Raw genomic sequence first — 26,410 nt, 5'->3', positions numbered from 1 at the left:
TGTAGGTATTATTAAGTAAGCGCTTACCCTCGCCTAAGTCATCCATCTGTAGTATATAGTCGATCGAGTAGCTATATTCGTATAGATTATTTCCCAATATTCTCCCTTCCTTAGGGTGTTAACTCCGCCTCTAGTTGTAGAGCCGGTCTCAAGCCCGGATAAAGAGAGGAGAGGCACCCTAGCCCTTTAGCCCATTAGCCCTTTAGCCATTTAGCCCATTAGCCCTTTAGCCTATTAGCCCTACAAGGAATGTGCGGTAATCTAATCTTCTTAGAACAAAGGTATCCCCTGACATGTTCTAAACACATGTTGTATCGAGTACAGTGTTCTATTATAGTCTTGATCACTTATTTAGTGTTCTAAACACTTCAATCAATGTTCCGATCACATGATAAAGTTAACGGCATAGAGTGCAGTGTTCGATTCTAGTCTTGTTATGCTTCTTTAGTGATTTGCAAGTCTAAACATGCATAATGACGTCATCACCGCAGAACGTGCTTACTCTAGCTATCCCGATGCAGGTTTAAACTTGTTCGATAGAGCTATGCCTTGACATAAGAGGAGGCCTTAACAGCTTATGTATAGCCGCTATTGTTTAAAGATAGCTGCTGTTAAGAAAAAGCACGTAGAATTTTTCAAATTACCCGCCACCACATTTCAAAGGTATGAGGTTTAGTGCTGTAAAGATACCTGCACGATGCAAAGCTAGCTCTAGACCGTATCATAAGGAGCTGTGTATAGTCACCGTCTTGTCGCTGCTACCCTGCGCAAGCACCCCTAGGGCGTCTCATAAGAGTAGCAGCCATCTTGTGCAAGCGCTCTTAAGCTGCCTCATAAGAAGCTATGTATAGCCCCCATCTTGTAGAATTAGATAGCTGCCAATGCCAAAGGGCCTAAGTAGGGATCGAACCGTCGATCTCATCATTAGACTATGTTTTTCTTATGCTATCATGTTCCTGATACTGCAAACCTAGGTATCAGGTTTTGCTCTACGATGCACCGTTTTCGAGATATTTAACATTTTGCATTTAAGCCCCAAATTTAATGAATCGAACCTGCACGGCACGTTATACTCTCTACCATAGCTAAACCTGATCATGTTACGAAGACTTGCTTCAATACAAGCTAAAACAGAGCGAATGCCAAAGGGCCTAAGTAGGAACCGAACCGTTGATCTCATCATTAGACTATGTTTTTCTTGTTCCTCGTACTGCGAACCGAGGTACTGGGCAGAAATTTTTTTGTCCGTTTTGCTCTACGATGCACCGCTTTCGAGATATTTAACATTTTGCATTTAAGCCCCAAATTTAATGAATCGAACTAGCACGACGCGTTAGCCTCTAAGCTAGCTTTCTTCATAAGAGCATCAGCCATCTTACGCAAGCACCCTTAAGGCGTCTCATAAGGAGACGTGTATAGCCGCCATCTTGTGTCCGCCATCTTGCGCAAGCATCCTTAGGGCGTCTCTAGCCATCTTGTGCAAGGACCCTTAAGCCGCCACATAAGAGCAACCGCCATCTTGCGCAAGCATCCCTAGGGCATCTCATAAGGAGCCATGTATAACCGCCATCTTGCGCAAGCATCCCAAGGGAGTCTCATAAGAACCTATGTATAGCGGCCATCTTGCATAAGCACCTTTGAGGAGTCATGTATAGCCACCATCTTGTGCAATTAGCGTCGAGAGATGGCTGCTGTAGAATTTTTCTTTTTAAATTATCCGCCACCATATTTCAAAGGCATGTACCTAAAGAGTGTAGCACTGAGGTTTGCGATGTAAGATGGTGGATGACAGCTGACAAAAAAGCGCGTGAGTTTGTTTACTAAACAGGAGCACGTGGAATTTTTCAATTTGCCGCCACCACATTTCAAAGGTATCTAGCTAAAGATGGCAGCACGGTGCGCTCTTGATTAAAGATGGCGGATGACAGCTAACAGAACTTTTCAAATTGCCCGCTACTACATGTCATAAAGAGGGCAGCACGGTGTTCTGTGGATTAAAGATGGCGGATGACAGCTGATGAAATTTCCCGCATGATAGCAGCACAGTGCTCTATTGATTAAAGATGGCGGATGACAGCTGTCAAAAAGCACGTGGCTTTGTTTCCAAACAAGAGCACATAGAATTTTTCAAATTGCCGCCACCACATTTCCAAGGTATCTAGCTAAAGAGTGCAGCACTGTGCTCTGTTGATTAAAGATGGCGGATGACGGCTGTCAAAAAAGCGCGTGAGTTTGTTTCCAAACAAGAGCATGTAGAATTTTTCAAATTGCCTCCACCACATAGAGGGCAGCACGGTGCTCTCTTGATTAAAGATGGCTGCTGTCATGTGGAATTGCCTGCCACCACATTTCAAAGGTATCTAGCTAAAGAGGGCAGCACGGTGCTCTCTAGATTAAAGATGGCTGCTGTCAAAAAGCATTTTTCAAATTATCCGCCACCACATTTCAAAGGTAAGTAGCTAAAGAGGGCAGCACTGTGCTCTATAGATTAAAGATGGTGGATGACAGCTGTCGAAAAAGCACGTGGATTTGTTTATCTCGCGCTAGTGAGGTTAAGTTGGTAGCACTAAGGTTTAGGCCCGTTAAGATGGCAGCACTGCTGATGACAGGTGACGAATTTGCAGCTACTGCGATAAAGAGGGCAGCACAGTGCTCTGTGCTTTAAAGATGGCGGATGACAGCTGTCAAAAAAGCACGTGGATTTGTTTATCTCACGCTAGTTAGGTTAAGTTGGTACTACTGAGGTTTAGGCCCGTCAAGATGGCAGTACTGAGGTTAGCGATGCGTTGTTGTCTGTCAAAAACACGTGGCTGTCAAAAAACACGTGGATTTGTTTACAAATTCTAATCTCGCGCTAGTTAGGTTAAGTTGGCACTACTGAGGTTTAGGCCCGTCAAGATGGCAGCAGTGAGGTTAGCGATGCGTTGTTGTCGATGCTAGCTGTCAAAAAGCACGTGGCTTTGTTTACAAATTCAAATTTCCCGCGGGTGGTGGAGGAGACCTCTGGGAGGCCTCTGGCTGTGGTGGTGGTGGAGGAGGCATCTTGGAGGCCTCTGGCTGTGGTGGTGGTGGAGGAGGCATCTGGGAGGCCTCTGGCTGTGGTGGTGGTGGAGGTGGCCTCTGGGAGCCGGTGGGGGTGGTGGCCGCCGAACTGTCCAATTATACTAGTCTGAATTACTGAAAGTGGGGTTGAAGTATTTTTATTAGGATCCTGATATCTCAAAAACTGAAGATGTTACAGACGTGAAAATTGGTATTTGGAATCTCCTTTAAAAATAAAGAAATACGTGCTTTTTTATTTTAGGAAATCCACTTAAGGAGGGGGGAATTAAAAATTTGTTGAATTATTTGTATGGAGATACTATTATCTCAAAAGCGAAAGATGTTGCAGACGTGAAAATTGGTATTTGGAATCTGATTTAAAAGTAAAGAAACACGTATTCCTTTGATTTCGAAAAATCCAATGAAGGGTAGGGGGTGAAAAAATTGAAAAATTAATTGAATTAATTGTATGAGGATACTTACATCTAATAAAAACTAAAGTTGTTACAGACGTGAAAATTGGTATTTGGATCTCATTTAAAAACAAAGGAAAAAATGATTTTTTGGGGGAAGATCATCTTGGGGGCTGTGGGTGAAAAGGAGTTGAATTCCTTTTATGAGGGCACATATCTCAAAAACTGAAGATGTCACAGCCGTGATAAGTGGTATTTAGAAGATCCTTTACTAATAAAGAAACAAGTACTTTTTCCGGATAATTCACTTAAGTGGGGTGAGTGTGAAAGGAAGTGAAAAAAGTGAATTATTTTTATGGGGATACTTATATCTCAAAACTGAAGGTAACAGACGTGTGAACATTGGTATTTGGAATCTCCTTTAAACGTAAAGAAACACGCCTTTTTTGGAGGGGGGGGGGGGATCAACTTAACGGTGGTGGGGTGAAAAAGTAGTTGAGACCAATTGATTTTACTGTCCATAATGTACTTGATTCTGATCATAAACAAATAATTTTTAATCTTTCCTGGGTTCGTTTTCAAGAGCCATTTTTTTCCTTTGGAGAATTTAAAGTTAGATTACAGTAGATCCTCCTGGCTTATAAATAAAAATTTGAACACATTTTGAAATAAACGATAGGAATGATATTGACCGTGCAATTGTTCAGCTCTATACTAAGGTCAATAATGCACGGAAGTACGATATATCATTCGTATCGCCAGAAATCCCACGCAGCCTACGCGCGACAATTATGCTGGTCACATTTTCAGCAATGACAATGGCAGCAGATGTAATTTACCGCCAAGTAGTTGTCTTGCATATTGCTGCGGGGTCCACAGCATTAATAATAATAATAATAATAATAATAATAATAATAATAATAATAATAATAATAATAATAATAATAATAATAATAATAATAATAATAATAATAATAATAATAATAATAATAACCCAAACCCCATGGCTCAAAAGCCCTGAAGGGCCATGGTCTACCAAGCGAACGCTGCTCAGCCCGAAGGTCTGCATATTACGAGGTGCCGTGTGGTCAGCACGAGGAATCCTCTCGGCCGTTATTCTTGGCTTTCTAGACCGGGGCCGCCATCTCACGACAGATAACTCCTGAATTGTAATCACGTAGGCTGAGTGGACCTCGAACCAGCCCTCAGGTACAGGTAAAAATCCTTGTCCTGGCCGGGAATCGAACCCGGAGCCTCCAGGTAAGAGACAGGCACGCTAGCCGTACACCGCGGGGCCCGCAATAATAATAATAATAATAATAATAATAATAATAATAATAATAATAATAATAATAATAATAATAATAACCTAAATTCAACTAATATCACCCACCGGGCGAGTTGGCCGTGCGGTTAGGACGAACCCCACTGTCGGCAGCCCTGAAGATGGTTTTCCGTGGTTTCCCATTTTCACACCAGACAAATGCTGGGGCTGTACCTTAATTAAGGCCACTCCCGCTTCTTTCCCATTCCTACGCCTTTCCTGTCCCATCGTCGCCATAAGACCTATCTGTATCGGTGCGACGTAAAGCAACTAGAAAAAAGTATCACCCACCATAATAATAATAATAATAATAATAATAATAATAATAATAATAATAATAATAATAATAATAATAATAATAATAATGTTCTGGACCGTCGTCAAAATGTGCGGACCGCGCTGGAAACGAGTTTGGCCGGGTAATGACTATGAATGCTGTCCGGCCACTGGTTCAGTACCGCCAAGACACCCAAGACGACACCACGCCTGATCTCGTCAAGGATTTGATCCATATTAAAAATCAAGGTAGTTAGAGTAAGAGGTAGGGATCACGCGCAGGTCTCCCCACCATGCTTGGCCGTCGATGACGCCATCGTGAACCCTCAGCGCTCTGTCTTCTGAGGTAGGCTAATACACAGTTGTGAGCTATTCTGTTTTAGCCACAAGTTAGAGATAAGAAAACTTCATTGATATTTTAACATCACCTCAGAAAAGGCATTCCACTTCACTATTACAGTAGAGTAATAATAGGAGATCAAATATAGTGTGAATCAAGCAGCGTTTCTGAAGTATTTCCATCTGTATAACAGGTTGCAGCAATGCTAAGACTGTGATCGCAGTGGAATGGCCATTCCATATGTTCATGTTACCTATGATAACAATAAGAAGATGTACAATATTATAGGGAAGGATCCACCTTTCAATACTCCGTAGTAAAAAGTAGTTACAACCTGTTTAATGGGACCGGTTTCAACACATTTAGAGTGTCATCATCAGCCAATTAGCGAAGATCTTAAAATAAAATATATTTGTTTTCGGCGCAAGATAGTGATGTTCTGTTTACTCTCTTGACTGTGATTATTGTGTTTTGAACATTAACTGAATTGCCACGATGTGATACAATGTTAATATTTTGCCTACCGAGCTCGATAGCTGCAGTCGCTTAACTGCGGTCAGTATCCAGTATTCGGGAGATAGTAGGTTCGAACCCCACTGTCGGCAGCCCTGAAAATGGTTTTCCGTGGTTTCCCATTTTCACACCAGGCAAATGCTGGGGATGAACCTTAATTAAGGCCACGGCCGCTTCCTTCCCACTCCTAGCCCTTTCCTGTCCTGTCGTCGCCATAAGACCTATCTGTGTCGGTGCGACGTAAAGCAACTAGCAAAAAAAAATAAAAAAAAAATAAAAATATTTTGCCTGTGTTCAATATGTTAGTTATTTTAAGATCTTCGCTAATTGGCTGATGATGACACTCTAAATGTGTTGAAACCGGTCCCATTAAACAGGTTGTAACTACTTTTTACTACGGAGTATTGAAAGGTGGATCCTTCCCTATAATATTGTACATCTTCTTATTTTCTCTATTCAATACGGAACTATCATGAAGTTTTTAACTTTATATGATAACAATAACAAAGGGGCTCTAATTATTACAGACTCGGACATTAAAGCTTGATGACTGCAAGAAATATGTCCATTGCTGCAAGTAATATTGGGAAACTATATACACTGTCAACAGCACAAATAGCAAATGTTAGGAAACTGTCCACAACACAAACAGTACAGTAAAGGTTCTCCAAGTGCCAGGAACTGACAAATTCCACGTTAACGTTAAATTATATGAATTAATGAGCCTGTATATTAAGATTCTTAGCACTGGTTTCATATACAACATATTGAATTGCCTTTCATAAAAAATAACAGGTATGTTATACACAACGAATAATGCTGATTTTTTTTTTTAAATATCAAACACACTTATCTATAGCATCAGTGGAATTTCTTTGTTTTCTTCTTTTTTATCGGTATTGTATTAACTGAAACTCGGTCTCTTGAATGTCTTTCTTACTTTTGTTTAAAGCGTCCATTCGAATAAAAGAACGGCTTCTCACGAAACAACTTGTAACCTCATAAATTTCGGAGAATTTCTTCTTCAGGATATCCGTAAGGATTGTGATGATGTTAAAAACCTCTTTCAGTTCTTTCCCGTGGTAAAATTTGAACTCTCTTTCCATCTGCACTACTGTGGTGTACCATCTCTCTGTAGGCTGCATCAAACTCTCTAGACGTTTCTGAAATCTAATTTCCACCCCTTGTATGTTGACCTGTTTTTTATATCGAGGTTCCTCTCCTTTACCCTAAAAGCTATAGAGCCAGTGAAGACTTCAAGCAGCTCATCACGATCCTTGGTTTCGAGACTGTCCTCAAGCTGTTTCACTAGCTCTTCTTAAGTGCGGCCAGTATCCAGTAATCGGGAGATAATGGGTTCGAACCCCACCGTTGGCAGCCCTGAAGATGGTTTTCCGTGGTTTCCCATTTTTCACACCAGGCAAATGCTGGGGCTGTACCTTAATTAAGGCCACGGCCGCTTCCTTCCCATTCCTAGACCTTTCCTGTCCCATCGTCGCCATAAGACATATCTGTGTCGGTGCGACGTAAAGCAACTAGCAGAAAAAAACAAACAAACTAGCTCTTCAAGGGCTTTAACGAACCCTTGCTCATCCTCCAGTAAAGAACAGGATGTTGTGGGCTCAACGCTGGCCTTTTTTTTTTTTTGTTTAATACTTGTTCGTGGCGTCGACCTCTGTAGATCTTTTGCCACTACTCTCACCATATGATAGGAACCTGCGGGTAAGTGTAATTGCGGAAAGGTAGTGTGTTGAATGTGAGGAAAGGAAGGGTAAGGACGACACAAGCACCCAGTCCCCAGGCCAGGGATATTAATCATTTACAATTAAAAACCCCTGATCCGGCCGGGAATCGAACCCGGGGCCGCCGGGTGACAGGCGGACGCGTTGCCCCCCGATATCAGTGTTTTGATCGAGTTCATCAGTAGCATATAACTAATTTGCACGTAATGTTTCATAATCTTCCGGAGAAAGTTGGAATTTCTTATCGCCTCGGAAGCATTGAGGCTAAAAAGCAATGATTTCACCTTTTGCGTCACAGCTGTCGGAAGAGTATGTTCATAAAGTCTTCCGAACTAGTGTTGGCTACTGAATGGATGATTCGAAGCAGTGTATCGATTCATTGAAGTGTCCGAGTGAATCGATTCACAGGAACGGCGAGCTCACGGTACACGATTCAGCTTACTCCCAGCGGACAGTGCTGAGTGGCGCACTCACTGGACGTTGTCGGGGAGCCGAGCTTCCGCTGCAGCGGGACAGTGAATCATGGCACATCGAAAGAATCGTGAACGAACGCGGCTCAGTGAGACACAAGATACACACGGCTCCTTATCGGCTCACTGGACACGCGGAGAGCCGAGCTTCCGCTGCAGCGAGACATTCAGAGAGCCATGGCACACCGAAAGAATCGTGAACGAGCACGGCTCAGTGAGACACAAGATACAGACGGCTCCTTATCGGCTAAACTGGACACGCGGAGAGCCGAGCTTCCGCTGCAGCGAGACATACAGCGAGCCATGATTCACTGAAAGAATCGTAGGCTATAATGGACTCTCGAGCTCGGCTCATTTGAAAATAATACCCATTTGCATTCACTGTCCTCTTCTTTAAATAAATAATAGATGGATTTATTTGCAGTGTTAAAAAGGTAGTCAAAACATAATTCTGAAGTAGCTAGCAAGTAGGTAAGCTATTAGTTTATACTATTTATTAGTTTAATGAATCTTAGTATTATAACTTAGTTGACATTTGACAATTAAACTCAACACTAGACCGCCCTATGACTATGAATCATGCTCATGACCACTCAAAAGTACCTGTTTTATATTGGGAAGAACGGCTCAGTCTTCTCTCAGTTTTTTTGCTATTTTCTTTACGTCGCACCGACACAGATGTCTTATGGCGACGATGGGATAGGAAAGGCCTAGGAATGGGTAGGAAACCGCCGTGGCCTTATTAAAGTACAGCCCCAGCATTTGCCTGGTGTGAAAATGCGAAACCACGGAAAACCATCTTCAGGGCTGCCGACAGTGGGATTCGAACCCACTATCTCCCGATTACTGGATACTGACCGCATTTAAGTGACCGCAGCTATCGAGCTCGGTTTCTCTCAGCTCATATGGCACATCGTTGCACAAGACTTCAATCATATGTGGACAGACGCAATAACTTAACCAACAGTATGCTGAATCAGAAAACCAGTGGGCTACTGTACATCTTGGGTAGCCTATACAAAATATGACGATTTAAAAAAATCCTCAGCTGATAGAAAAATACATATTTTCAAAAATGACTGAGCGAGTTGTCGTGCGGTTAGTATCGCGTAGCTATGCGCTTGCATTCGGGGGATGGTAGGTTCGAATCCCACCGTCGGTCGGCAGCCGTTAAGATGGTTTTCCGTAGTTTCCCCATTTTCACACCAGGAAATGCTGGGACTGTACCTTAATTAAGGACATGGCTGCTACCTTCCTAATCCTAACCTTTCCCACCCTGCGTCGCCGGAAACCTTCGATGTATTAGAGTGACTAGCATTTTTTTCTAAGAAAGGAGTTCATAGTACGAAGACCAGATGGCAGCTGCGAGCACTGAATGCTGTTGCTGCTGTCTTACCAGCACATACTACACAGATGCAGTAGGAGCGGTGACTAATGTGCCGTGAATCGGTTCACTGTATCGATTCAGTAACGTGAACGGAATCAAATGAATCGATTCAGTAAAATGAATCGAATGTCCCATCACTATTCCGAACCCGTGAAGCTGAGAAAGATAGCTTTCGGTAATGTGTTGATTACTTCTGTCACCATTTATTTAGGCCAGTGGCTTTAGGGAATACATGAAAGTGTATGTTTCGTTCCTTCGCGTGCCTGCTATGTTTCTGCAGTCTGCACTCGCATGACAAACCATACTGAAAAGTATACACTAGTACTGATTTTTACGTGTTATCACACGGTCACATTCACTATGACACGGGCTTCGGTGACACGTCCTTTACTCATCTCCACGCTATTTTTTCGGCTGGGTGGCGCTCTTCTCTGCTGCAGCTCAGTCGGCCCAAGAACAATCAAACGGGCAGACGCCTAGTTGGCTGTCGCCTATTCCTCACCATGTACACCTGTCTCATCAAAGGCGTGGACACATCCTTCACGGACTGGTTCATTTGTAATGAAGTTGATGGACACGGCCACTCGATCTGGGAAGTTGCACGGCTACAGGACAGATCTTCTGGGCAGCCTTCGCCAGACGTCCTCGCCTTCTTCCGGGAACAGGCCCAAGTGGAGGACTTCATCACCGCTGGCGCCATCATCTCCGGTCGCCGGCACGAGGTGGTTCCGACTCCCGAGTATATCATCCGTGACCTGCGCTCCATTATGGACCCCCCTCCCACTGTTCCACCACGTTCCTCCCGCCCGACGAGATCCCCTCCTCCCCCAACCTCCATTACGTTTACCAGCACCACTCCCACCTTCACCACTTCTGCCTCCACGCCCATGACTGCATCGCCCGTCTTTACCACGACTAGCCACTCTTCTCCTATCATGTCTACTTCCCCCCTCTCCCTACCTGTCTGTCTCCCGAGTCCAGTTCTACCCCCTGTCACCGTTTCGGCTGCCACCTCTGCGGCTCCGCCTGCTCGCCAAGAATCCACACCCGACGCAGCTACGCTACATCTTCCACCGTCTCTGAGCTGCGTCATCCGTGGCATCGACCCGGCCATCCCAGAACAGGATATCCAGACCGAACTTCAACTGGCTGGTGTGGAGGCCCGTCGAGCGTTCCGGATCTTCAACGATCAAGGCCCAACCTTCATGGTCCGTCTTCAGCTCTCGTCTGCCGCCGCCGTTGACCGCCTGATCACCACTGGCGCCCGTCTTCGCGGAAGAACGTATCGAGTGGAACCTTCCCGCTCCCCACCCCGCCCTGTCCGTTCTTCTTCTCCAAACCCTTCTTCTCGCCCACCACCAGTCCCGCCGCCCACTCCCCCCACCGCCACCACTTAACGTCCCCGCTCCGCCGCCCATTCATTTTCTCCCGCCCCTCCCGATATTGGACCTTCTCCGTTTACTCGCTACTTCCGTCACCAACATGACCACAACCTTGTCCTACCTTCTCTCACAACATTACCCTCCTCCTGTCTCCAACTTTCTACCACACCCGCTCATTACTCCAGCTCAATATTTATAATGTAACTCTCTGTGCTATTCTTTATATTCCTGTCTCTTCATCCATTTGTTATCCTCTTCTGTGCCTATCTGTATAATGGTGTATCCTCATTCGTTCTTCTACTTTTCCCTTAAGTATGTATACACATACCACTAAATATATTGTTTTTTCTTTCATATATGTATTGTACACGGCCTAAGAGCTACTCTGTATAGCTGACGGCCCGCCTACCCATCGGGTAGGAATGAAATAACCTTGTGAAAAAAAAAAAGAAAAAAACGTGTTATCACATAAAATAAACACACACGGTTTCTTATACACCACAGATATGTTACTATCGTGTATTATTAGCACCTAACTTCTGCGTGCACAGCGATTCTTATTCGAACTACCTCTACCTCATTCAGGGCAGATTCATCGCAAGGGTCCTGCGTGGCGTCTCAGCTCTGCTTTGCTACTGCGCATCTTGATTAAAAATGCTTAGGCCTATAGGAAAAGATGGCCAAGATTTAGGGACCCAACTGACGGGCGGAATACCTGGAGCTAGCCCGGGAAGTACGAAAGCGACTGCTGAAAAGAAAGATTGAAAAATCGGAGGAACTTTGCCGTAATCTCTCAGAAAACGAGTCAGATGGCGAATTTTGGTGGATTCCTTCAGTAAAGGAGTCAGATCGCGAATTTCGGCGGATTATGTTTAAAACGTTAAGCATTCAGTTATGAATAAAATAATTAAAGGTGTGGATGTACAAGAGTTGAATTTTAAAGAGACGTTTCCGAATTAAATGACTGTAACATGGGAAGAAGAAGTTGAGAAGGAACAGATACCTAGCGTTCCTTTGATCTGCAGTAAGATTTTTGCTTTTACTGTAACATTCATTGTTTAAGCTTCAGTTATTTTGGAAACATTTGTTTAGATGCGGTAAATTTTATTGGTAGCAATTATTTTCAACGAAATTCCTTGCAAATCTTTAATTCTATGAGCTCATTAATCTTCGTACTACTACAACCACTCGGGAAAGGTGCGTATTCTCATCTTTTCATATTTCTTTAGAGCCTTTCTATTTTTAAAACCAGAGAAATAATATAAAATAGTCAGATGTCTCGTAACCAGTGGTTTCTGGTAACTTAAAAACATCATCATTCCTAGTAGAAATGTTACTTATAAATGTGACAACATTTCTCTGCAACTATTGTCAGTGGTTCCGATTTCATGTTCTGCTGTATACATAGGGTACCGGTACGCAATCCGATAATCTTGAGTGCTTACCTATAACAGCGCTCTTCGAATACGGTACCTTACATTGTATTGTTGTGATGCAGTTTTAAACGTTTCTGAGGCTTATCTCCTCCTGTTTCATATTACAGACAAATACAACTCTACAATCTCCGCTTCTTGTGGAGATTTATTACCGGTACTTCTATTAGCTTCGCTATTCTTTGGCGAATCGCAGATTTTCATTGGATGCTCTTGCGTTATTTTGTTTGTTTTCTTACCAATGTTGTTGACGCTCTAAGCGGCGATTAAAAGATCATACTCTTTGGTAGAGAGCAAGAGAGAGAGGACTTTGCGCTCTTCGAATACGGTACCTTACATTGTATTGTTGTGATGCAGTTTTAAACGTTTCTGAGGCTTATCTCCTCCTGTTTCATATTACAGACAAATACAACTCTACAATCTCCGCTTCTTGTGGAGATTTATTACCGGTACTTCTATTAGCTTCGCTATTCTTTGGCGAATCGCAGATTTTCATTGGATGCTCTTGCGTTATTTTGTTTGTTTTCTTACCAATGTTGTTGACGCTCTAAGCGGCGATTAAAAGATCATACTCTTTGGTAGAGAGCAAGAGAGAGAGGACTTTTTAATGATTTGGTGGTGGGCGTGATGTACACTGATGCTATCCATTGCGCTGATGTACACATACAGTACATATATAATAGCTCATCGGCTCACTTATGTTAACGATGTTGTAAACACTCGGTGTTGTACAATTTAAGAATATGTCTTATAAGCAGAGAAACTAGCATTACTTATCTTATCGACCTTGCGAATGACATAAACCTTGAGTAGTGACAACATAGTACAACTCATCAGTGCGTAAGCGGCTTGTGAGGTTAGGTACTGCTCGTTTTTACTTTGGCACTTTGAATGTTTATGGTATCTTCATTATTATCTTACTAAAGATATGCACGAATACATGTCTTGTGATATCCAGTGGGTACGTGCTTCGAAGTTCGTAGAGTTTCGATGAGTCTTGTAGTGAAGACAGGTAGGCTACTTACTTCATTATGATAGTGTGTGTTTTAGAATGAAGTTTGTTATGTTTAAATGTCATAAATATCATAAATCAAGTTATCAGATCTGATGTATTAGATAATTTACTTTATTATTGGCATATCGTCGTTTTTATCGCTTACATATGTGACTGAATACTTTTTATTGCTTTTCGGAGAACTGTTTCACATTCTATTCCTTGCTTTACTTATTTATTTCAGACATGAGGCAGAAGTTCACCTGAGCCATTCAGTGAGCGAGTATCAGGTATTTTCATATGATAGACCAATAGGGACTGTTTAATAAAGCTTATCACCTGACAACCAGCTTAGGTTTCAGGATTTGTAACCTAGACTTTGAATATTCTGATTGTAGGTCTGTGTTGTGTGGGTAGGCATATAGGTATATACTGTCGGTGATAGTATATCAATGTAAACAAACACAGGGTCACCTGCCTGCTGCAGGGTTACTTGTACTAGGAAGAGTACGCTCTTTGTCATACAGTGACTGTTGACTCTGTAACTATTATGGGTTGAATTGTTGGTAGGCCTATGTGGGAGGCATATAAATTATGCCTCTAGAACAAATTGCACGTGCAGTACCACGTAAAATGTTGCTTTTAGTTTGTACAAGACTTTCAAATTAGGCTATTCAATCAGATGATAAACTGTGCTATTTAAACCACCTTAAATGAAAATGCAATGCTAGTTATGGAATTAGGTTACTCTTTATTAGATAGTTGGCAGTTTTAGAAAGATGAAAATCGTGCAAAAATGATGTGAAACAATAGTTGAAGTGGGTGAAAGAAGAAATCCTTCATTAATGCTTGCCAGAGACCCACCAACCTACCCTTAGTAGTATTCTTACCTATAGGCTTATAGAAACATTAAAACCAACAGTATGTTAGTCTCTGAAATGCAGTCATTTCCTGTGTCCTATGGCTGCATGGCTGTTTTTGTTTTCCATCATGTTCTTGTAACTAGCCAATGTATGGTCTTCACACTAACCAGTGGTCTTGTCACTAGCTAATACTGTCATAGGGATTACTAGAGACCTCTGGGCTGCTTGTTGGCTCTAACCCCCTTTGCTTGCCCCCTGCCCAGTGGTTTTGTCACTAGCCAGATGTATCTCATGTTCTGTCATGTTCTTGTTACTAGCCAGTTCTAAGTTCATAAGTTTCCAGCCTTGTGTTGTGTGCCATGAAATCGTGAGAGTTGCTCCATGTTGTATTCTCCTTGCGAACTAGATAGGATAGTAAAGTTTTACCCGGAACAAGGGGACCCTGCGTCTGTTTACATTGACCTACCATCGCCGACAATGTCTTTATACCATCCTGCTGGTTCTATTCTGTTCTGAAATGTCTCAAACTCTTCTTTGGCTCCAGTTGAGAATGATTCACTGTCCTTGTTTTCTGGTGCAGTCAATAATGCAGTCAGTAATGTCAGACATGTTTTCTTTTCTTAATGGTTTCTTTGGGGAATGAAACGCCACCATGGCACTTTTGTCTATAAACGAAGCAAGTGTCTGCATGGTTTGGGTTGTGAAGTTGTTAGCTTGCATTTGGAGAATGGTGGGTTGAAACCCCACTATCGATAGCCAAGAATTTTTTTTTTTTTGTGGTTTCCTATTTTTACACCAGATTGTACCTGAATTAAAGCCTGAATCACTTCCTTCCCAGTCCTAGCATTTTCCCACCTCTTTATTACCAAGAAGCTGTCTGAATTGGTGCAGCATGAAACCACTAGCAAAACAAATTCTCTATAGGCCTATTCCAAATTAGTAAAAATGTTTGCTACCTGTGCTACTTGGTATGATTGTAGTAATAGTGTATATAACTAGATAAAATGGGCGTGCGGTTAGGGATGCGCAACTGTGAGCTTGCATCCGGGAGATAGTGGGTTCAAACCCTACTGTCGGCAGCCCTGAAGATGGTTTTCCGTGGTTTCCCATTTTCACACCAGGCTAATGCTGAGGCTGTACCTTAATTAAGGCTATGTACGCTTCCTTCCCATTTCTAGGCCTTTCCTGTCCCATCGTCGCCATAAGACCTATCTGTGTCGGTGCAACATAAAGCAAAATAGCAAAAAAATATAACTAGAAAATAGAAAGTTCACTCTAGTGAGTCATATTGGTCATTGTCAATGAAATGTTGTTAGTTCAGCCTTACTTGGTTTGCTTTCCTTTATCATACTTTGTGCCAAACAATTTTCAAGCAGAATTTCGAACTGTACATTTTTGTAGCTTTTAAGTTCCAGCATGATAAATTGCAAGTTTGACAGATTTTGGCTATCTCCCATAGGGATCTTGATCTGTAGAGGTATTGGTGTGGCATACATGGGGCTAATTAGGTCTTGCAATGTATCTGTTTACTATCTCTTCTCTTTCATTTTTCCTATCTAACCTTTCTTAATCAACTCTGTTCTCTTTCAAACTCATTGGTATTATCGTAGGTTATGATCTTCATTTCCATGTTGACGTTTAACTAATAAGATAGAGTTTGAGGGTTGTTCCACCATTCAGTACATTGTAAAATATATTCAGTGGTATTATGTTGAGAGGCCTAAAGTGTCTCCTTTTCCTGTCTTTCTTTGTCCTCTTTTTCTCTAGTCGATCATTACACACATTTAGCACTCTCCAAACTGACTCTCAACTTCTGAGCACGACAGGGGAGTGTCAGGCAACGGACTCTCGTATCTTTGCCCATACCTGTGCAGAATTGTTTCCCTCATGCTTCATTGTCAAGGCTATGGATCCGTCTATCTGCCCCAAGGCATATATTTACTTTTGTAGCAAAATATTATAAATCATGTAACATTTTTCATTCCAACCGAGTTAACAGTCGCTGCCATTGGAAGAATTGTGTTGCTCCCAGAATTCAGTACAGATAGGTGTGATTGGCAACTATGATGAATGAATTGGCCAAGGCTCTTAATCACTCTGTCATTGTGTGGCTCTTTGTTGTAAATTTCTGATAATTTAGACCAGTGAAATGTCACTATGAGCCAAGTCTGAATAGACCAGTGGATTGTCGCTAAGAAGGATCTCTTCAGCATTTGATAGCATGATTGACAGATGTGTAATCTGTTAACTATGCTGCTAGAGCAAAAGAGCATTAAGCTCCAGGTAATCTACAGCACTCTGCAGCAGAGTTGCTTTCAACTCGTTTGCGATGCATATAAGCAAGCTCTTCCTTGCTTGTCTCTCCGGCCTCTATAGGGTGAATATTCGGTTTTGCAGGATGCGCTGATGGCTGAAGTTTTGATTATTAGGATGCCAAAAACAGTGTAAACAAAATATGATGCCCCATAGCACCCAAGTAATGCATAAAAATGTTAAAAAACCAATTTGCTTTACGTCGCACTGACATAGATCGGTCTTGTGGCGATGAAATGCCGAGGAGTGGGAAGGAAGTGGCCGTGGCCTTAATTAAGGTGTGAAAATGGGAAACCATGGAAAACCATCTTCAGGGCTGCCGACAGTGAAGTTTGAACCCACAATCACCCGGATGCAAGCTCACAGCTGTGTACCCCTAAGAACACAACCAACTCGCCCGGTAGCAGTGCATCTCTAGGCATGGGTCCCTGCTTGAAAAACGATAACTTGATGTCTCTCATAACATACATAGCGTTGTTGGTGTTATTTGAATCACCATGTATATAGACATACGTTCTAATCTTCCCCTTCAATGATCCTCTCCTTCAGTCGCTCTTCCTGGCAGAGCTATGATATGGATGGTCGAGCAACATGAAACCACTCCTCTCTTCATTTTATTTCATTTCTAACTTAAATACTGCCTGGTTACTGGTGAGTAAACTCGTGTCCTCATCTCAAGGTGGTGCATCTCTTTTCAGGCACACCCCCAATGGAGGTGAGTTGCATGTGCCATTTCAACCATATACCAGCACTCCCACTATTCTTAAATTTCTGGCAGTACTGGGAATCGAATATGGGCCCACCAAGGACAGCAGCTAATAACACTTAACTGTTACACTATGGAGGCCGACTACTGGTAATTGAACTTGTATGACATTTAAAATTTGAGTTTTGTCATTGTCTTCTTAGTCTTCTTCTTTCTAGCATTTTCCCGCTGTTACAGGGTCCACCTTTTTTATCTTGGCTCGTCATTTTGCATGATCTTTGGGCATCATGTGGTTTTAAGTTAAAAGTCTTCATATGAGCATTTACTGTCATTCTAGCGCTGCTTTGGACGTCCACGCGGACGTTGCCCATTAATTTGAAAGGAGCGGGTGAAATTGGCAACTGTTCAGGTGCAGCATGCAAGACGAGACCACACCATTGGGAATGTTTTTCCCATGCCTTCTCAGTGATGCTCATTTGCTGACTAACAGTGTTGTTTTTGATATGATGCAGGAGTGTGATGCCCATCAACCAATATAATGGAGCATACACATTTCCATGTTGTGTGATTGGCACTTCGTAGCTTTGTCAACTGGCCAACGTTCAGTAGCGTATAAAGCAACAAGACATACTCTCATGCGGTATATTGTGGATTTCAGTGATATCCTTCTGTCACAGCATACACCTGTGACTTCCCTGTATCTCATTTATGTTTCCTTTATCCTACTTCGCACTTCACCACCTATTCCACCATCAGGCGAGATCCTAGATACCTGAAGCTTACAGTCTTTGTTAAGGTGTCATCATCAACTTAGATGAAGCCGTTGCTTGGGATGATTTCCAGGTCTTTGGTCTTCTTTTTGTTGAGTCTAAGACTGTATCGTGAGAGGCGGCTGTTCCTATCTTCAGCTTGACGCTGCAGTGCTCTTCTGGTGGTATCAGCAAGAAACAAGGAGGAGCATTATCTAACAAAGAAAAAATGAGGATATTTTTACGTTCTGTATGTGATCCTGGATTTCTGTCGGGCATGGCTGAAGATGTCAAAGTGAATCGAAGTATTTACAATGTTATGGATGCAGTAGTAATAAATGTGCATATCTGGGTCACATTCCCTAAAACTGTCCATGACCGGGCAAGTTGGCCGTGCGGTTAGGGTCGCACAGCTGTGAGCTTGCATTTGGGAGATAGTGGGTTCGAACCCCACTGTCGGCAGCCCTGAAGATGGTTTTCCGTGGTTTCCCATTTTCACACCAGGCAAATGCTGGGGCTGTTCCTCTCCCATTGTCACCATAAGACTTAGGGCTTATCTGTGTCGGTGCGACGTAAAGCAAAAAGAAAAAAAAAAGAAAAAAAAACTGTCCATGAACTTGAGACTGAAAAACTGAAAAGTAAGAATGATATGCTTTATCTGCCACGATAGGTGCTATTGATTGCACTCATCTTCCAGTAAAGAAAAGCCTAGTATATTAACAGGACAGGAGTTCCCTGTGATAATGTATAGGCAATATGTAATTCGAAAGAAGTATTCACAAGTGTTGACGCTACTTGGCCTCGAAGAGTACATGGTACCTGCATGTGGACAAATTCAGATGTTTGCAGGGTAATGTGTAGAAATTGTGCTAATGTGCTATTTCTTGTTGATACTAGATATGGAATAACCCTGTGGCTCACTGCACCCTGTTGAAATGTTCTTAACCAGAAGAATGATTTTACAATAAGTTCATAAATAAGGAACATATAACAAAAGAAGGGTGTTTTGGCCAGGAGAGAAAATGTTTTGCTAGGCTCCAAAGTAAAATAAGATCAGCAACAGATAAGATTTCTTTAGTTTTTATTTGCTGCTTCATTCTGTATAATGTGGCTAAACATCTTAACCCTCCATTAGTGACATGAATTTTACTTTCAACTTTAGTGACTTCGGTCCAGTAGACCGGCCTCAAATAATTCCATACTTTTCATTATTTTAGAGTATATTTTTAAATAAGGGTATAATACATAAGTACTTTATCATCTTAACCTTTATTTAAAATACACTTAAGTAATCTATAAGCAATAATAAGGAGAAATTATAACTGAGTTATGACAAGTGAAATTAGCGAAATATCCAATGATAAACTCTGTTGAAAAGAAAACAAACAATCATGATTGAGATCCAAAGTTGGTAAATTTGCATCAGTACACAATTAACCTTCAAGACAGTCATGGCATACAACATTTGCGTGTTCAAGGCACAGATACTTCTGACACTTCTTACAGAAGTACTTTGTCTTCTGGTTCTGCTTAGACGTGCAGACCCTGCACCTTCCCACTTCCTTTGATGGTTCTAATCTAGGTTGGACATCTTCCTTGTTGTTGTAAATTTCCGTTAGCCTCTCTCTGGTTATTCTGGGACTATCAGAAACAGAAACTCTTCGAATGGCATGGTTCTTCATTAGGTCAATGAAGAATTTATGCCAGACAAGTTTGGCAGATGGGCAGTTATGATGGAATAGGCCTTGATTGCTGCTGTAGAAACTCAGAGGGAATCTGATGTTCTTCCGAATGGTGCCTAACAAAGTTAGATTATATTGACCACGGAGTAAGTCACTAAGCTCAATGCTAGTGAACCAATTATCTGTAGTGACATTTCTACTAGTATGATATATTGGTTCACACAGCCTCTCAACAATTGCTAGGGGAGAGTTGCTGATTTGGAAAGGACCGTGAGGCTGCTTGCCTCATCATCATCTTGCAGTTTCCAGCTGTTGGCCGGGTCTGCTTGGAACATAAGCCTCTCCATCTCCTCTTGTCTTCCCACCACTTCTCCCTAGTCACTCTCGCCCAGTCCTCTCCTCTTCTCTGTACACTCTCTTCCACTCCTTTTATCCACCTGTCTCTTGGTCTTCCTCTTGGTCGTTTCCCTGTTATCTCCATTTCGTGCATCCTCCTCGTTATCTTTTCCTCGTGTCATTCTCTTCATGTGTCTATACCATCTAAGTATAGATGCCTCTATACTATTCTGTAGTGGCTCTTCTTTTACTATATCTCGAACCTTCTCATTTATCATCTTATCCCATCTTTTCACTCCTATCCTGCTTCTCAGAAATTTAATTTCACTTGCCTGTGTTCTGTTCATGGCTATCTGCCTCATTACCCAAGTCTCAGCTGCATACGTCAGAATAGGTATATAGTACATCCTGTACATCACCCGTTTGCTTCTCTGAGGGACGTCCTTGCTCCAAACCAGGCTTCTGACACTTTTCAGGAATGCTCCTGCTTGTCTTCCACGCTCGATTATTTAGTTATCTTTTCTTCCACTTTTCTCTATGATACTTCCTAAGTACTTGAAACTCTCTACCTTCTAAGCTGTTCCCCTCCAAGCATTATCCCTCTCATAGGTCTCTCCTCCTTTCTGTTGTCGCGGCCACCAAATTAGGCGGGTCAGAGAAATTACGCTGTTCCCAAGGTTATGTAGCAACTGGCGAAGAAATGTCTAACTGAACACATCATTTCGGAGTGCGAGGCAAGTTGTTCTCTCTCGAGCTCCTGATGTTACTTCATACAATGTTTCAAAACCAATTATACTACAAGCTTCAGAAAAGACTGCTGATTTCAGTGGTATAACTATTTTCCATATAAACCACTTCAAATAATTATTAATAATAAAATCTTGAACGAGTAAATTTAAATCCGTAGAATCATGTATTGAAAATTTCAGTAAGCGGCCAAGTTTTTATTTTTTCAGCCAATACAATTATGTCTGCGGGAAAAATGTAAAAAATTGCCTGACTTATATTTTTTATCTGAAACATATATCCGTGAGTCTTGTAATTTTCCTGGAAAATGGCCCGGAAAGCGATCATGTAAATGTCGCTGGCTGAGGCAGTTCGGGGCGCGCGCACCAGCACAGGCTGCAGGATGCCGTAAATACTTTCGGATTACATATTAATCCATATCAGTTTTATTACATTATAACTTTAAATATTTGAATACTGTATATTGTACTGAGTAATATGGAAAAAGAACTACTTTAAAGAATAGGTTAACATTAATTTACAATGAATTAAGAATCGGTTTCTAGCTTCAAGGCAGTCTAAGATTTCTTAGTCACTGTCATCACACATCTCACTGATGATGAATGGCTCCATTCTTTCGTCCCTTACTATTTCCTTGGCCCAATCGTCTGTTTGAAGGTTTTCCATGCGATTGAAGCACTTTTCCCAATCTGCAGCAGTCACACACCCGATGGCTTCTGACGTGAGTTTATCTACGTCCTTTATTTTGAATGTCTTGGTCCCTTCTGCCATTTCTCTCTTGACTTGAGCCCAAATCAATTCACATTCACTATCCATTTTAACTGCACTTACGGTGCAAGCTCAACAGCTGCATGACAGGGAATGACTCGGGTAAGGTGGCCTGAAGCGGATGGGCTTCAACTAGACAGCACTGCACGATCAGCGTTGCCAATCCGTGCTCGGAGGTAAGTGACTCTCGACCATCTGTCGCTTTGCCGTTCCCATATCTGACGACAGCGCAGTTTTCCTCACCCGCCTAATTTGGTGGCCGCGGCAATAGTTGTGATCACTATCTTGTTCTTTAGGCCTACGTAAACTTCTAAAATTTGATGTATAAAACATCTTGGCATCACAAAGAGCATATACTTTTAAGCCGTACTTGTTCGGCTTAGATGATATAAGTTGACGGAAACTACAACGTCCGTGTAATCCCAGCAACATTTTGTCGACGGTCTTGTGTTGAGACATACTGTAATGGGCTTTACAATTTACTACGAAGCTGTCAAGGATATCTTGAATGGGTGATCTTTTCTGGCGTGTGTTTCTGTCATAAAATCTTAGGTGCTGTAGGAGAAATCTGAATCTCTGCAGTGACATGACTAGGTGAAATATTTCTGGTGAACTACCATCAGTAGCAAAGAGTTCATCTGCATTCAGCCGATTAGATTTTTTCACACCACTCAATATTCAAATTCCAATCAGAGCTTCAATTTCATTACTATCAGTTTTTCTGATATAAGTTTCCCTTTCATACTGCCGCAGAGATTTTTGTGCTATGTGTTGATTAGTATACTGTACCAATAATTTCTATCATAGGACCATAAAAAAATTTCCTCCAGATTTCAGTCGGTTCTTTGATGCCCTTCACTGACACCCTAGGCCCTGGAAACTGTGTTACAATGCTTTTGGATCTTGTTCGTACAGCCTTCGTAGGACAATGTATCTTCCATTTGGTCATATCCTTTCCTACATAGAATTGAGAATCACTACCTACATAAAACTGTATTTCATCATTGGTATCTAATTCTTGATCACTGTTAGAATCTTCTTCTCTACTTCAACAGTGTCGCTTTCATACTCACAGACATCAGCATCTGAGAAGTCAGCTTTATCCTGTTGACTACCAGGGTTGACTAAAACAGCCTCAACAATCGACACTGTTTATGCTACTAGGCTCCGGAATAAAGATTTCAAAATTGGAGAAAGCTATTATAAAGAAGAAAAAGTAGTTCGGAAAGGTAAGGTGAATGTATCAGAGAAAGAGTGTAGCAAAGAGGAGAGGGGATGGCTTGAATTATACACGGCTTTGGAAATTAGTCTTCTGGTATGGGCTGGAACAAGTCTGTTACTTTGATTGATCTGTCTCAGTCTTATCCTTCGCTTTGATGAATTAAAGTGACTGAGGTATGTGCAATGCTATTAATGCCATTCCTTATGCAGCCAGTCTGTGTTATGAATGGTGCGAAAATATCATTCAGGATAAATTTCAGTGGGCATGGCAGACCGGTATGTAATAGCAACTTCTGGCTTATTCAAGAAATCAGTGTGAAACTACAGTACCTCATTCCTCATTTCCCTAGTTTACATCTTCAGAGACACCTATGCCATCTGTGGCAGTTGTTGGCAGAACCATTGAGGAGCTAACCAGCCTTCGAGCTGAATATTCAACATACATACATACATACATACATACATACATACATACATACATACATACATACATACATACATACTGGAATGTTGTAAATAACAACACTCTTTCGGATCCACCACTAGAGTAAATGTACTAGCATCCGCCACAGCATTCATTAAAGGAGAGAATTTAGCTAGAATGTTTTCTAACCTGTTATGTGCGTTATGGTTGGGTTTGTGTCTCCTTGTATTAGGTAAAACATTGTTTTCCCCATTCTTTACTTCTCTTTAGACCCATTTTATGTTTCAACCTAACTCTTTGTGTTGACATTTTTTGTTGTTAGGCTAGTTCTGATTCACTTACATCTGATCCAACTTTAATTTTGTTTTTCTTCTGGTAAATGCAATTTTTCTAGGACTATGGGATGTTCTTTTGAATTGTCTATAAAACTTGTTTCTGATTCAACCTCACGTACTTCTTCTGAACTGGTCATCATTATGTTTGAAAATTAATGGCAATCTTATCATATTCTTTATTTTTATTTATGTTACCCCTGTTACCTCTGCGAGCTGTGGGGTAGTGATAAGCAGAGTAAATTCCTGCTGTGTAGTGGAGAAAACACTCTGCCACATAGCTGCAGTCGCTTAAGTGCGGCCCGTATCCAGTATTCAGGAGATTGTGGGTTCGAACCCCACTGTCGGCAGCCTCGAAGATGGTTTTCCCGTGGTTTCCCATTTTCACACCAGGCAAATGCTGGAGTTCTACCTTAATTAAGGCCACAGACGCTTCTTTTCCACTCCTAGCTCTTTCCTATCCCATCGTCGCCATAAGATCTATCTGTGTCCGTGTGACGTAAAGCGACTTGTAAAAAAATTTAAAAAATAAAAATAAATATACAGTAGAGTCTCGATTATCCGACCTAAACGGGACCTGGACTACGTCGGATCACCGAAAATGTCGGATAATACAGAATAACTTTGAAAATGAACTGAAACAGGAAAGCTATACGCTAGTACTATAACGACATGTTTTACGGTACTCTATTTATTGAATTATAAATTCAATTGTACAGTACATGCAGTATTGAACGAAAACATTCCAGATGTCTTACGAAAAGAAACTTTTCTCCACAGATATTGAGCTGCCTAATGCCGTGCCGTTTTTTTCCACCGATCTAGCCACCCAGCACTGGCGGGAAAATTAGTGTCCCTTTCATTAAACTCCTTCTGGAAATACACAGCCTTTAACTGCAGAATGGGGCCAGATATTGGCAGGCCCTTTTCCCGGTGTTGAGATAACCAAAGAAATAGTGCTTCACTTACCTTTTTCGTACTCACATTGTTTCATTCTTTTTCTCTGCTCTGGTAGAGCACCACTTTTCAATTTCTTCCCTCTGTTTTTTCCAGTCTCCCACTGCAACACATCCAACACCATAATTTGAAGCCACATCTTGAAGAATTTCCCCTTTGTCCAGTCTCTTTAATGCACTCAACTTGTCTTCCATAAAAACAATCACTTTCTTCCATTTACTCGCTATACTCACAGAGGATATGAAAACTATAACATCCGCACCCAACCAATACTACAATGAACAATGACTGAAGACTCACTGCACCTGTCCTTGAGAAAAGAAAACCGTCCTACCGCCACTGGTCAGGCCAGTGTTTGTCCCATGGTCGCACCCTCCACACCAGGTGTGCCTGAATTCAGTCTCCACCAAAAGATCAAATTAAGTCTACCAGTGTCGGATAACACGGAATGTCGGATAAGCGAAGGTCGGATGAGCGAGACTCTACTGTATATATATATAAAAATAAATTATTGATGCAAAACTGAGATACTGTTTGTTTAACATAGTAGTGTTTTCCCTGGAGTGTTTTCTGCTGAGGTTTTGCTCAGATTTATTGATATTACCCATTGACACAGCAGTGATACCTTTAATCAGTTCTTCAAAAGGATTCACTGGGTGCAATCTAACTTGCTTTAGCACAGTAAACCCCAAAGATTATGATAAATAATACAAGGCTTATGTGCAGAGCCATGTTTATTTTCACAAAACAAAAAACATAAGAATAACAAGATGCAAATAAAATAAATAACAGTCCAAAGAACATGTATCAGTCTCAGATCGGGTCACCAACATGCCACCCACCTAATTTGAGGAACAAATTACGTAACCAGAATCAATAAAACTTCAAATAAATAACAAGGAAGGAGCATACACGAGCAAGAAAATGGTTCAGGATATTTGATAAGTTAAAGGAACAATTTTAAAGTTTTGTAATAGGGTGTTTGTACATGCCCTTTGGAGTGTGCACTGATACAACACGGACTTGCCCATCAGCCCCAGGATGAACCGCCTCAATTACCCCAGTCCGCCGCACAAGTGGGGGTAAATTGTCCTCCTTCACGATTACCAATGTACCAGGTTGTAGACTGGGTAGTCTTGTAGACCATTTACTGCGTTGCTGAAGTTGAGACAGATAGTCGCTAGACCATCTTTTCCACACCTGTTGTCTGCATCGCTGAATGAGTTCCATCTTGACAAACGTGATACTGGACCTGGAAGCAAATCTCGCTCTGGCATGTAAATAAGAGGTTCACCTACTAAGAAGTGGCCAGGTGTTAAGAAGGAAAATTCATCAGTGCTGTTAGGTAAAGGAGTGATGGGTCTGGAATTGAGGCAAGCTTCAATCTGTGTGAGGAGTGTGTACATTTCTTCAAATGTCAGAACTGTGTTCCCCACTACTCTCCTTAAATGGTACTTCACTGATTTTATCCCGGCTTCCCACAATCCACCAAAGTGTGGTGCTTGAGGGGGGTACAAAATACCACTCAATTCCTTCTTGAGAGGCAAAGGCCAGTACTTCACTTTGATGACTCCGTGACTTAAATAGAAGATGCAATTCCTTGAGTTCATTTTTTGCATCCACGAAGCAGGTGGCATTGTCACTGTAAATGTTACTACATCTACCTCTCCATGCTAAAAATCTTCATAGTGCAGCCATGAAAGCCTCTGTAGTAAGACTGCTCACCAACTCAAGGTGAATTGCTTTAATAGCCAAGCATACAAATAAGGCAATATAACATTTTATCCTCACCTTGCTGTGTACCGTGCCTTGCTTGATGTACAATGGTCCACCATAAAAAATGGCCTAATTGGTTCAACTCTTGCAGGAGGCAACTGACCCATGAGCTATTCTGTTGTAGTAGCCTTCAGTCTGAAACAACGAAGACATTTATGGATGTTCTTTCGGATGACAGATCGCCCGTTGGGTATCCAAAAGCGTTGTCTTAGAGATGCAA

General features: G+C 41.8%; 1 protein-coding gene across 1 annotated transcript in view; it reads left to right on the top strand.

Annotated features, from left to right (window-relative positions):
* Positions 1-13,024: 13,024 nt before the first annotated feature.
* Positions 13,025-26,410, top strand: part of frc (fringe connection) — a 44,412-nt gene continuing 31,026 nt past the window's right edge. Inside the window, exons 1-2 of the mRNA XM_067149031.2 lie at positions 13,025-13,334; positions 13,561-13,606. The gene's annotated coding sequence lies outside the window, so the exon portion shown is untranslated. The remainder of the gene's footprint in view (positions 13,335-13,560; positions 13,607-26,410) is intronic.

Source organism: Anabrus simplex, chromosome 6, assembly GCF_040414725.1.
Source record: "Anabrus simplex isolate iqAnaSimp1 chromosome 6, ASM4041472v1, whole genome shotgun sequence".
NCBI lineage: Eukaryota > Metazoa > Arthropoda > Insecta > Orthoptera > Tettigoniidae > Anabrus > Anabrus simplex.
The sequence above is the reverse complement of the archived record's forward strand: the minus strand, read 5'-3'. Positions and strand labels throughout refer to the sequence as shown.